The sequence below is a fragment of the Tympanuchus pallidicinctus genome, unplaced genomic scaffold (assembly GCF_026119805.1).
Source record: "Tympanuchus pallidicinctus isolate F22 unplaced genomic scaffold, pur_lepc_1.0 scaffold22, whole genome shotgun sequence".
Taxonomy (NCBI): Eukaryota; Metazoa; Chordata; class Aves; order Galliformes; family Phasianidae; genus Tympanuchus; species Tympanuchus pallidicinctus.
This window is the reverse complement of record NW_026294739.1, coordinates 11,482,671-11,495,929: the sequence shown is the minus strand read 5'-3', so window position 1 is coordinate 11,495,929 and position 13,259 is coordinate 11,482,671. Positions and strand designations below refer to the sequence as shown.

At 39.3% G+C, this 13,259-nt stretch overlaps 1 long non-coding RNA gene across 1 annotated transcript in view; it reads left to right on the top strand.

Moving 5' to 3' along the window:
* The first annotated feature begins 287 nt into the window (after positions 1 to 287).
* LOC128082101 (uncharacterized) overlaps positions 288 to 13,259 on the top strand; it is a 54,415-nt gene continuing 41,443 nt past the window's right edge. The window contains exons 1-4 of the long non-coding RNA XR_008207548.1: positions 288 to 523; positions 3,012 to 3,072; positions 4,969 to 5,092; positions 12,428 to 12,596. This is a non-coding gene — a long non-coding RNA (uncharacterized LOC128082101). The remainder of the gene's footprint in view (positions 524 to 3,011; positions 3,073 to 4,968; positions 5,093 to 12,427; positions 12,597 to 13,259) is intronic.

Sequence of the window (13,259 nt, the reverse complement as noted above, 5' to 3'; positions counted from 1 at the left end):
GCACCTGTGGATTTTGAACTGTGTGCCCTGTTGTTTTTTTAACATCCACTATGAAATGGTGAGAGAGATTGTCACGCTAAGTGTGTCCAGGCTGTACTATAAAATCATAACAAGAAAGGCCAAAAATAAAAAAAAATGAAGGAAAAGAATGCAGCAGCTCATATTTGCTGTGAGCACAGTCACTGGGCATACTGTTACTCTATTTCTGGAACATCTTTTCCAAAACTGCATCCCCCCTTTTTTAGTGAACTACCTGAAGGGTAACATGAGCGTGTCATATTGCCCGTCCACATGGCTGCCGGCTCCTTGTGCTTTCCTCGCTAAACTGATGTAATTAAGCAGAATTGTTCCCTTGCCTCCCCTGCAGCGCTTCAGTCCCGCAAAGTTTCTTCAAAGAAACCCCCAGCCTGGAACTGGTGCGGCTCTGCAGAGGGAAACGCCGCACTGTACTTCAAAGCGCAGAAAATCTGCAGCTGCCGGGAGCCCGTCTGCCCCAGGAGGTGTCACTGTTGGGACTGGCAGGGTGAGCTCCGGAGCTGCTGTTTGTTTTCTAAAGCCTGCTTTGACCGTGAGGTAGGAATTGACCTGTGCTACACCTCCCCTCCCCACCCCAGCCAGCCTGGGGAGAGGGGATCGCAGGTAAAACGAGCTGGTGGCTTCTGTGGAGGTGTGGGCATGTATGTAAGTGAGTTAAGATACTCAGCGTTCAGTTTTTTATTTTAAGAAATACCGGTTAATCCAGGCTGGTTACAAAAGTTGCTTTCCCTGTTCTCAAAGTGCTGATGAATCACACCAAATCAGGGAGAATATACCAGGATATAACTTCTACTTTTTTCCTTTTAATACTCTTTGAGGTGAAGAACAAATGATTTTGTGATATTTGCTGAGTAAATGTTTACTAACTAATGCTCTCTCTTTAGATTTACTAAATCATATGCTTTAGGAAAAAAGTGCGTACTTTTAGAGCACTCAAAGATTGAAAGTTTTCTAACCATAAATATAATGCAAATAATCTGCGATGCAGACACATATATATATGCACACTCACAGTAACGTCAAGATCAGGAATTATGATGATGACTGTTATATTTCATGGCAAAAAAGAAAAAAATCTTTGAAAGCTAAACATAGTTTTTGGAGTATACTGCAGCCTGAGGTAAGTTGCTTCCATGGTTGATTATATTCACCATCGATGTTTTGCATTTTATTTCTAGTATCAGTGTCATTTGTTTCAGCCTTCAGCTTGAGGCTTTTCTTTACTAGATCTTCCAGTTTGCCCATTCTCTGTGGGTTTATGTGTCAAGAAGTTCCAGAGCAGTAAGGGAAGGACTAGCAAGTTGCATCTTCTGCTTGGCAGTTATTACTTAACCTGATGGTTTGTGGTTGATATCTAGACATAAGAGTTCTAGGAATTAAAAAAAAAAAAAAGAAATGAAAAGTCATTTTAGTTTTAAATATCTTCAAACTCTCTTCATATTTTTGAGTAAAGGACAAAGCAGAAACTCTTATTTTCTCTCAGACAAACTGCTGATGTTTGCACAGAGCACACTGACCATTGCTTAATGTATGAAATTTTACTTCCAAGAACACAGAGGGAGGATTTTAAAGTTCTTTGTCTTTTTGTTGTCACTCTGGACAGTCTAGAGAAGCAAGGTTCCTCCATCATTCAGTAACTTCTTTTTCTTGTGCTCTTGATTTAATTTATCTGAGCTCTGATGTATGTTTTACTCTAGTTAGGAGAAATGCATGTATAAAATGCCACATACGTACAAGAATTTTAAATTTAAATGTCCTTAAATCCTGACTTTAAGGGGAACCCTGTGCACAAAGAAAACTGATTACCCATTAATTTTTAGACGTATAATCTTAAAATGCCTCAAAATGTCATAGAAGCAAATACATCACAGCCAGGATAAATCTTTATAGTCTTCTTACTTTTTTAAAAAAGCAAAGTTATACTGTATATGGTAGCTTCAAAAAAGCACAATTATCCTATGTTTTGCACAATATATTTATCAGTAATCCTTTCTGTGTGCGACTTTAAGATAAAAGCTTGCAGTTACTTCACTGCTTGCTTTTCCATGTCACTAACGAATGGAAAAATTGCACATTGAGAGAGTGGCCAGTAGAGGCCTCTCTAGATTTGCCTTATGATTAAGGACTCTCAGACTGCCTTGAATCAGATGCAGTTAGCAAAAGTACTTGAAAAGATTCTGCTGCGTGGAGCCGGGGGAAAGATCACTTTTTAATGCCCTTTTAAGTTGCAAGATGTTGATTAATGTTGCCCTTTACATTAATGATGTTTCAAGTAAAAGAAAACAAATTTAAAATGGATAAATTCTATTGAGGATACATTAATTAAACAGAGACTTTACCATATGCTGTGGCTGGAGTGCTTGCTGGCCTTTCTGTTGTTGTTACCTGTGTAAAATCCACCCCATCCTCTACATGAATGCCCAAGCTGAATAGCCATTTGAATGAAGGCTTTAGTTTGATTCGCCATACAAGGGGTACTGTGTCACTGTGTTTTCTTTCTAGGAGTCACTAAGTGATTTCTATATCTGTTGTCATGGTGATATAGCAAAGCAGGGGAAAATGGGGGCAACTCCAGGCTTTCTCTACACCCTCTGCACTAAGAACTAAGATGTTGTTAGCAGGCCTATAAAACATTGGGCTTTATCTGAGCCTTCTTTTTGTTCTCTGATTGTCAATAAAACTCATTTTAAGGGTAACAAGGACATCTAAATGTCATCTGTCACAGTGTTAGAGAGATTAAGTTTGTTTAGGAACTTGTGCTGGACAAAAGGCCACTATTTGTTCAGCAGATACAAAGCAATGTTGGCCATCAGCAATCTTGATTTAGAAGGAGGCCACATGGAGCATCCAGGAAAGATCAGCTCAGTTGCAGGTGATAGTAAGAGGCTCCTTGACATCACAGCATTTTAAACAGAACCAAAACAAATATGTTTTTGAGTTAGGAGTGGTTTCATCGGGGTTTTGTTCCTTTGCAGGTTTTTTGTTACTGTCTGCATTGTAGACAGCGCATTACTGGAGAAGCTGCATAGACCTGAGGTAAGCAAACAGCCATTGACAGCAGACGACCTGTTTAAAAACATGACACACACACCTGATAGTCCTTGAATGAATAAGAAAAAGAAGGGGGAAAGGAGGTTTTTCGTGGAAAATCCAACAATAATAAGTGCTGCATTAACTCAGCATTTACTCAATAATGAGGCTAAATGGAAAGTACAGATTAATGAAGACATTGGTGTTATTAAAATCAAATCCTGTGGTTCATATGCTTTTCTTAATAATGAACATTGTGGCTATTGGAGAGGAAGAACAGGATTTTTTCTATTAATTTGGCACACATCCCAGATCTCATTCAACCAGAACCTATCCTGTGCAAAATGCAACCCATGGCCTTTATGTTCCACAGTCTTTCCGTTTTATATTTGTGTTAATCCTGAAAATAAGGCTTTTCTTTTTTTCAAATTAAAGAAAAGCAAAGGGTGATCTTTGTGCCTAGATATTAATTAAATAACATAGACCAGCTATGTTGAGTCTAGTACAAAGGTTGCTTGAAAAATGTCCCTAGTATGGACATTTGATGGTGTTTATTGCACTGACACTGTTTTTGCTCCTAATGTTTGTGTTTGAATGGAAACATGATGTGTAATGCTGACTGAAATATTATATGGCTTATTGTCTGTTTAATGAGATTTGTAGTAAAATATCCCGATCTCATATCTTGTGAGGTAAAAAATAATGTAATCTCATTTGGTAAGATTGCTATAGTTCCAACACCAAACAGCAGGATTTGAGATGCAACTGAACAATGGAGTTGGCAAAGCTGAGCACTCATTTCACAATACACACAAAGGAAGCTGCTGGTTTGACATGTGGAAGGAAGCTGCATGTCTTACTTGGTGGTAGGTTGTTTGCATTGTGGCAGCACCAACTGCTTAGCGAAATACTTCCCGTTATTGTTGACCTAGTGTTTTCTCCAGAGGTCTGCAGAGTGAACATATGTAGAGCATGTGGTGTGGCATGGGAGAGAGATGTGGCCCATAGGAACGGCGTCCTTGTCCTTTTGGGTCACTCAGAAGTGAAAAGCGTGAGGGAATGCTGCTGCTCAGTGCGGACTTTTGTATGTAACAAGGTCTCCAAAATCAACTCATCAGTTTGGTTCTGCACCTGGAAGGGAGCAACCCTGGCTGAGGAAGTAAGAGCTCCTTTAGTGTGTTCTGTAAGTTTCCATTCTCTTCATATTGCCAAACTGCACTCATCAGTGAAACTAATCGTAAACACTACAGTAAATATCCCAGACAGAAGCCATGTCCAGTACTGGAAGGTGCCTGTTTCATCCCCGCTCTGGGATAGCATCAGAAGAACTTATACATGTGTAACTGTGTACAGTAAAACTCACTGTAACAACAAAAAATTTGCTACAAAAAATTTGCTTTCATTGTAGCTGAAAAGTTGTGTTGAAGTTGCTGCTATAAAGGATAGAAACCACCCTCAAATTTTACCATTTTCAGTGCATCCAGAGGCTGGGGCTCCATTCCTGACACAGAGGGAAGCCAAAGGGTGCCCGATGGGAGAAGACAGTGTTGCTGTCTTGTCTCTTTCTATATCACTATGTCCGGGGAATGCAAAATTGTGACAGGGAGCCTCTCTACCACCTACTGCTTCCTCCTGTGAAAGCGGCTTTCCCATCCAAGCAATTTACATGGTTTTCTGACCTCTCTGTGACCAGGCTCTTGCAAATTACTTATTACCAGGAGGCCAGAACCCAGGCTTTAGTATTCAGTATTGGAATCAGTTGGCAGGGGGAAAAAACATACTGCAAAGATGCTGTGAGGGGAAGGAAAAAAAAAAAAAAAAAGAGGGGCTTAGAGGCTTTTTCTTTGCAGAATCCTCGATGTTTAATGGCCTGCCACTCTCCTGTTTTCTATTGTTTTTTAGGTATGTAGTTCAGCCATGCCAAAGACTCCACAGTCTGCACTGAACTACAAAACCAGTCCTGGTGCAGAAGCTAGGAGGTCTTGCTCATCTTCTTCTTGCACTGACGGCACTTGCTGTGGAAAAGGTATTCCCTCAGTTTCCCTGTCTAGAGCAGGAATTTTAGCATTCATGAAACATTCATGGCACTTTTTGGGACCCATGTGCGAAGGGCAATTTGATGATGTGAAATGCTTTCTTACTGTGGAGGAAGCTCAAATGGAAGAATAAATGAGTGATGTTAATGCCCAGCCAGTTCTATGTGTAAATTTAATTTTTATGCTTCCTTCCTCTGTCTCTGCAGAGGCAATTTTGTGCAAGTTGTCTCCTTGACATCATTGGGACAGCTAAGCCCTACTCAATGTGAGAAAGGGATGCAGAATTAGGCCTCAGTTAGGAAATGTTTTAGGGCCATCAAAAGCCTGACCCCTTCTCTGCCTTCAAAGGACATGTTGCTAAGTATTATTAGACTGTTCAAACTGGGACACTCATAATAATGCTGGGAGCAGAAAGTGCTCAGCTTCAATAGACATTTTGCATTGGTAAGGTCTCCAGGAGCAAGCGAGCAGCCTTTGAGCTTCCCACGTGCTGTTGGGAATAAGTGGGCAAAGGTGCCTGCGAGTCTTTAGGTGCATAGAACTGTTCATCAGGGCCTGGATGTTGATACCTTCCTTGCACCGAGAAGCAGCTGTGTTACATAAGGTGTTTCTTTTTTTTTTTTTTTTTTTTTTTTAATGTGAAGTAAAGCCCAAAAGAGTCAGTCCTGTCAGCTGGTGAGTGCCTTCAGCATCCATTAAAGTGAGCAGGAACAGAGGGCATTTGCCCCTGGTTGGCAAGTGTAGACCTTTAATGTTAAACGGAGAAATTATCTGGTTTTACACCAGAGACTTGAAAGTTGTCTGAAAATTCTACCTATTATTAGAGCAGCTGCTCAGAAAGGAAAAGAGGAATAATAAAATTACTTCCTCAATTTCTTATCTGCCGCAGATATTAGATGTGGTTATATTTGGTAAGATGATTTCTTTGGTAATGCTTATTTCAATATGGTTTCTGCTTGTGATTTAAATAATAAAACAGCAATTAAATAACTATGCTACAAGGAGAAAAGTATTGTCATTTATTTGAACATAATGGAGCTGGAAAATATTTTAGTAGTAGTATTACATTGTATGATTGTATGGAATGCGTGACCGTAATGAGTTTAATGTTGCATTTTAAAAAAACAATCCAGTTAAAGAAGTCATTGTTTTTATAAAGTTTATTCTTACAAGTAATAAGAAAAAATTAGCAAGATAGCAAAAAAGAGTTTTATTATATTTTGTAACTGTTCAGTTACTGTGAATTGTTAAGATTTGTAAAGATCTTTGAAGATGAAAAGCTCTGTGTAATATTATTATACTGGCTTGGAGAAAGTAAAAGGAAAAACCCAATTCATCCTGTTATAATCCTTTTAGAAATTTTAACAAATCCAATAGCTTTCAAGTAGTGGAAATATTTCAGAAAGTGCCACCACCACTATTGCTGTTGCTCCAGGCTGTATTATCACATACCATAGCGTGCATGGAAGCAAAGCTTAACTAAGGTCATTCTAATGAATTTTGAACAGTTACATGGACTTAATTTGACTTTCTGTCCTGTATGAAAGGCAACCTCTTCATGCTGCAGCACCCAACAGAAAACCCTGAGTCGTCTTATCAACCTCATGTGCATTTTTCATCAGCTGAAAGAGCTGCAAGTAATGCTCAGTCTGTGAACTTGGTGCACATGGGCTTTTCCCATCTCCAATATAGGGAATGAACAATGTTGTGGGGGCTTCTTTTTAGCCTGAAAGAAGCTGAAAATGCACTGTCCACACTTTCTGGTTTCATCCTTTCATTTTTCTTACCAGATTTGCTTTGCCAGCTATGATAGGATAGTTTTTTGCCAAATTCCTTTGACATCCACTCCCTCCTCCCCTGCAGCACAAGAGAGCTGTGAGACTTCAGCAGCATTCCTGGAAGCCCTTGCCCTGCTGTTGGTAGAAAAGACACCTTGAAATCCTGATCTCAGGAATTCCTGCCAGGTGTGGGTATCTGGGAGCTGGCCTTGAGCCCTCCACACCTCTAATGTAGGAAATCTACCACCGGGAGCTGCTTTAGAATCATAGATAGAATCACAAGGCTGGAAATTACCTTCAAGACCATTTAGTCCAACCATCCTCCCATTACCATTTTTACCACAAGCTACTAAACCATATCTCGTAGCTCCTCATCCAGATAATATTATTTTAGACCCAGATCCTTTCTCCCACTGAGTTCTCTGCTGGGTACTATGAAGAGTGTGTGAAGCCTTACTATCTTTTATAATCATAGAACCTTTAATGTTAGAAAAGACCACTAAGATTATCTAGACCAGCAATCAACCCATCACCATGATAAACACGATGCACAGCCTTGGGAAGGAGGTTGGTGTGCCTGAAGCTAGGATAAGTCCTGATGATTTAACATCCTCTCCAAATATAAATTCTTTCTATTTAGTGAGAGTATTCTTTATTTAAAGAAAATTTAATTGCGGTAAATTGTTGCTCTCAAAGAAATCCAGCATTGGTGAGCTCCAGTTAGTTGGAAATTAGAACTTCTGTTCTGCATGAAATAAAATACAAAAATAAAATTATTATAGAATCTTTAGAGATGGAAGAGACTTTTGAAGGTTATCTAGTCCAACTCCCCTGCAATGAACAGGGACATTGAAGCATTCCTGAGATTTGTGTGTGTGTGTGTGTGTGTGTGTGTGTAATATGTTAATTCATGGTAATTAAAACTCTTTATTTTGATAGCATTCGAGTGTTTCTTATCTAATATCTGCCATACACAGCAAAGGAACTTGAATCAACACTAAAAGGTTTAAATTAAGTGTTTTCCTTTCTCTGGAAAAGTTTGTTAGATTTATACATTTGTAAATGTTGTTATAAATACTTTGCTTCCATTTTGACTGCATGGCACTGTGATGGAAAACAGAAAAAAACACTCTCATCCACCTACCATAGTTTAATTATGAAACCAAAATAATAAGTTTCTCTTTATCACTGTTGCATTTGCCATCTTTTCATTTCAGTAAATCCCTTGTTCTTGGGTGAAGCTCCTAACCTTTCCCAGCTATTCAGTTTTCATTCTTGGATCATGCCCTTCTTATGTGTCTCCTTTCTAATGTAAATAACCCTGTGCTTTCAACTTCTCTTCAGGTGAGGATTTTTTTTCTAGGTTCTTGTCTACGCGTAATTATCTTTTTTATCAGCTCCCCTTTATCTCTGCATTATCCCTTTTGAAAGAAAGTGATCAGAAATGTTTCTGCATTCTTGAAATGGTTTTAACGTTGTAAAGTCATTTCATATTTTTATTTTCACTATCACATTTTTGCATCATATTTGCTGTTTTTTCAATTCAATTCAGTGATATTGTTATTGATGTCCGTGTCATCCGTCTCCCTGAAGGGACTTGAAGTGAAAACAATCTAAAGTTCACTATAAAATAAAAAAACACAACATGGATATTTTTGTTACATTGGTACCTCATCACACATCTAGCTTACATTTCTCCAAGGGTGAGCCATAGTCATCCCTGATTGCTGGAGGTATTTAGCAGCTTCTGTTTTTGTTTTAAATTCCAAAGCTTTTCCCTGTTTTGCCAATAGGTTTGCAAACCTTTTGACAAACCTATGCCAAGGTTTGCATAACGAATCCAGGTGCACTCTGCATTGCTTTTGATTCTACAGCAAGAGCGGCATGTAGCTGTAATTTTATTCAAGTCCCCAGCACCATTCTGTTTAAATTGCTCTGCATTTGTGTGCTAGCTTTTTGCAGTTCACCTGTCTGCACATTCTTCAGGGTATACTGAATATTGCCAGGCTGCTAGGATGCTTAATGAATTCTTATCAAAATGTGATTGTCTTCCACTGTCTCACAGGAAATTGCAGTAAGACTGAAAGTAGAGTGTGTTAAGGCACCTGTATTTGAGATGTGTAAGAGTTTTGCTTAAACGTTCAGTTCTGTTAGGAATCTGGGGAGAAGAAAGGCTATGAACAATACACTGCTTTGTCCGTTTTGTCCCTAGAAATCCTCCTGGGCCTTTACCTTTGAGATATTTGAGGTGTCTTATGATTTGTACAGCAGAACCACCAGCACCTGTCTTTGAGTCAGTACAGCCAGCCAGTAAAAATAATCCACATTCTACCCCTCAGAGTAGCCTCAAATAAATAGCATAATAGATTTTTCAGTATTGTTTACAATCTGGTACACTGGATATTTGAGACATAGGCAGCAGATGCATGACGAACCCCCTGGTAGTAATGGGGTTTCTGAATTTGGTAGTTACTACACCTTCTTGTCTGTTCAATGCTCAAGTTCACAGGCAGCATCCAGTGAAGTCAGTTTGCAGAGAGACAACATTGCAAGCTCTTGTGATTAAACTTCTACGTTACAGATATGACCCATCTTAAATTACTCCTCTGGATTCATTGCAGTAAGTATTAACTTCAGTGGACTTTAGCTCAATATGTACAACTAACCATTGAATCATTAAGTTTGGAAAAAAGCTCTAAGTTCATCCAGTCCTACCATCCAATACTGCCTTCTAACCACATCCCTGAGTGCCACATCTCCACAGTTCTTGAATACCTCCAGGAACAGTGACTCACCACCTCCCTGGGCAGCCTGCGCCAGTGCACCACCACTCTTTCTGAGAATAACTTTCTTCTAGTATCCAACCTGAACTTTCTCTGGCAGTGCTGCATGGTGTTTTGGCTTCCTTCTCTGGACTGACGGAAGAGAGTTGCAAGATCAACTCAGACATTCATCAGTGGACACTTCTCATTTCCAGATATCGAGCATGAATAGCTTTAGGTGTGGATACTCGGATTGTTTTAGTTCTCAGAGCCCTTTGCTACTTTCTGTTTGCATTCAGGTTATTCAATGAGATAGTTTATTTCTTATCAGCTCTGCTAAGGTATAGCCACCCTGATTTTTTTCCCAAGTATTCTATGGCTTTTTGAATGACCCCTTTTCTTTAAATAATGAATACTTCTCCCCTCAACTGGGGACTTGTCTGAGATTGAACACAGTGTGAGACCAGCACCTAAAATCTCTACTGTTAACTGTTAAGTCCTCAGAGCTGTCCAAAGAATTACATGGCAGCACATACCCCCCACTTCTAAACAGCAACAAATGTTGAGCAAGAAAGATTTGAGAGAGCTAAATTATCTTGTTAAATTAACTGGAACATTTTAATTTTTACTAGAGTTGAGTGAGCTTGAGTAAATATGACGAATTGGAAGCTCACTTCATTTAGCAGACATCAAACACACGCAGAATGTTGCCCAATTTAATTTAGCCCTGCCAAGCCAGGAAAATGCTTGTGAAACATCAGTGAACAAGAAAGGAGCTAAAATTTACTCTCAGTTGAGAATGCCTGCATAAATTCTCTTGACATAAGCTGGGGTTCTATATGTATATATGTATATATATCATAAAGCTTGCCTAAAGGAAAATCCTCCAAATACCTGCAACCATAGACAATTTGTGCTCCTATGAGTTATTCCCAATGAAGTCAGTAATAGCATTTCCTATTGTTCTAAATGGAATATATAAACTCCTGTCTGACGCCCCGAGGTTTATCTCCTTTTCCTCTACTGTCTCTTATCAAACACATACCGGCACAGTCACTTGTTCAGTCATGCTCAGTGGAGTGGCTGTTTCTTTCTTTCTTTCTTCTTTTTTTTTTTTTTTTTTTTTGGCTTTATACCTTGAGCTTAATGGGCACATTTTGTGAAGAGTGAGCCAACCAGGTAAATAGCTGCTACTATGGAGCTTAAAAGCTACAGTTCTCAAATTAGGAGATGCTTTTTGTCAAATAGGCCTCTGTAGCTCTAATATTAGTAACAAAACAAGGGCTTTTCAGACAAGAAAAAAATCTTTAGTCTGACTCTGTATCACACTTAACTCTGTTGCCTTGTCAAATATGTCAATGTTCATATTATACAGCAGCATTCATCTGTGGATGCAAAATTGCTTTACAAGTATTACCTCTAGAATAGTTTTAATTTATACTTAACAACCAGTTCTACAAGATACTACTGAAGAAGAATCATGGCGAACTATTTTAATAGTATAAATAAATTATAGTGATTTATTTGCTTTCCTGTTGCTCCTTAGAAGAGTGAACTCCAGAACAATGCTATCAAAACATGCTTCAAACAGCTTTTTCTCTGTTCTAATGTCATGTCCACACACGTCCACAAAAATTTATGTTTGTTCTGTTCCAGTTTCAGCTTCTCTACTGCTTTACTTTGTAAGCATCCTCCAGTAGAGCAACAGGAATGAAGCATGCAGGAGCTGGATAATGCCCAAGTTGGGGCATTATGATCTTGTGTACATTCAGTAGGCAAAAAAAGTCATCCCTTTTCTCCAACTTGCTTATGAAGTTTTATTACTTTTTATATGCTTCAAAAACATTAGCTAAAAACATTACTGAAAGAGTTTCTCGTATTGGGGATATGCAACTTCTGCCTGTGTTTTAAGGCACTTTTATTGAATTTTTAAGCAAATTTGTTTTGAGCACACTCTTGAATTTTATGTTTTCTGAGGACAATGCTGTAAGTCTGCATGGAGAAGGGAGATGTCACAGACGTATGCTGTGAGTTTTGAAGTGCTCTAGGATGTCTCACACCGTTACCTGTCTGGAACCAAAAATAGCAAATTCCTTACTTGCCAGCTGATAGCAAACTGGACTTCAGTCATTTGTTATCTTAGTTTATCAGTTAGCTTATTAGTTATCAACTATTAGATTTTGTGGGCATCCCTTTTGCTCAATGTGCATGTAAGAAAAGTTAATACTCTTGTGTTAACAGAAGGAAACATTGAGGTAAAGAGAAACAAAGTTTCAGGGAAGCTGTCTTTGGTGCTTCTGTTCTTGTGTTTCTGATGGAAGTGTTCTGGATGTTGAATATCAGAGTGGGCACAGGCTCGCAGAGCTGATCTGATCTATCTGATACTTAGAAAATCTGGATTTTGGAGTCCAAAGCTGAGTTCCCAAACTGAAATTAAGTCAGAGGCACTTGTTTTTGTCAGGGAGGTGCACAGAGGCACCGAGTGGGAAGGCATTTGGACTGTTCACCAAGGAGCAGTTGAGCAGCGTTCTGTTGGACCACTGTTAATCTTGCTGGTGATTTGGTAAGAGTGCTTTTGTGTGCTGCGAAAGCATAGGGCCTGTGCTTTCATCTTCTGAGACCCATTTGCTGTTTTGGACTGGCTTTATTTTTGGTCCTCTTCAGGGTAGTATTTCTGCAGATAACTGAGTGGTTTAAGAAAGCTCCTACTCAGATACTTAAGCCTAAAATAATTAGATGTGTTTCCAGGGTGATGTTTAAACATTGGTCTTCTATTTTTTGAAAGCAGAGGACCCAGACCCACCCCAGTACTCCAGGTTATGTCCTGTCTTATGGACTACTACAGAATCACTAACAGCATCGCACACAAAGGCACCACGGGACTCCCACCGTCACCAGAGCTCTCCGCCTGCCTCTGGCGCTGGGCTGTCAGAACCGCTTCAGCTGAAATCAAGGTAAAGAATCAGCAGCACTAAATACTGCAGGACAAAGGCATAAACTAGCTTTGTAACCCTGGGCAACCTGGATGTTTGCTGACTGACAGTGTGAATGACAGCGCAGTTGTCAGTCTAAAATATCATCCTCTAATCATTCCAGATGTCACCCGACAAGATGATGGCTACTAAAAAGGGGAATAATTTGGGAAAACTCATAAAGCCCATTATCTCCTGCTGAAACCATTTCTCTTTGCCATTTCTGAAGTCTCTGCAAAATAGATCCAGAATCCTGTATGTAGCACGCGACTGCTTTATTAAGAGACAGCACTTAGAACTCACAGAGCACTGCATTGCATTCCTGGGGAAACCCAGCTCCAAGCTATGTCACTTCTTCAGGTCTTGACAGGTGATTCCAATCTGTCCATGTAGCAAAGGAGAAATATTTCACCTGTTCCAAAATACAACAGGAAGCAAAAGGCGGTTGATGCAGTTGCTCACATGCACAGCCTGGGAAATCAGACAGAGAGGCATCAAAGTGCAGTTTCTGGCTAGGATTCTTATTAATATTTTTTTACCCTTAATAAAGAAAGAAACATCTGAAGATGTTGTTAAGGCATTTCAATTCTTGCTTCATTTATTCAATTGCATTTTAATTTCAAAATGAAAGCTGGATTCTAAAGT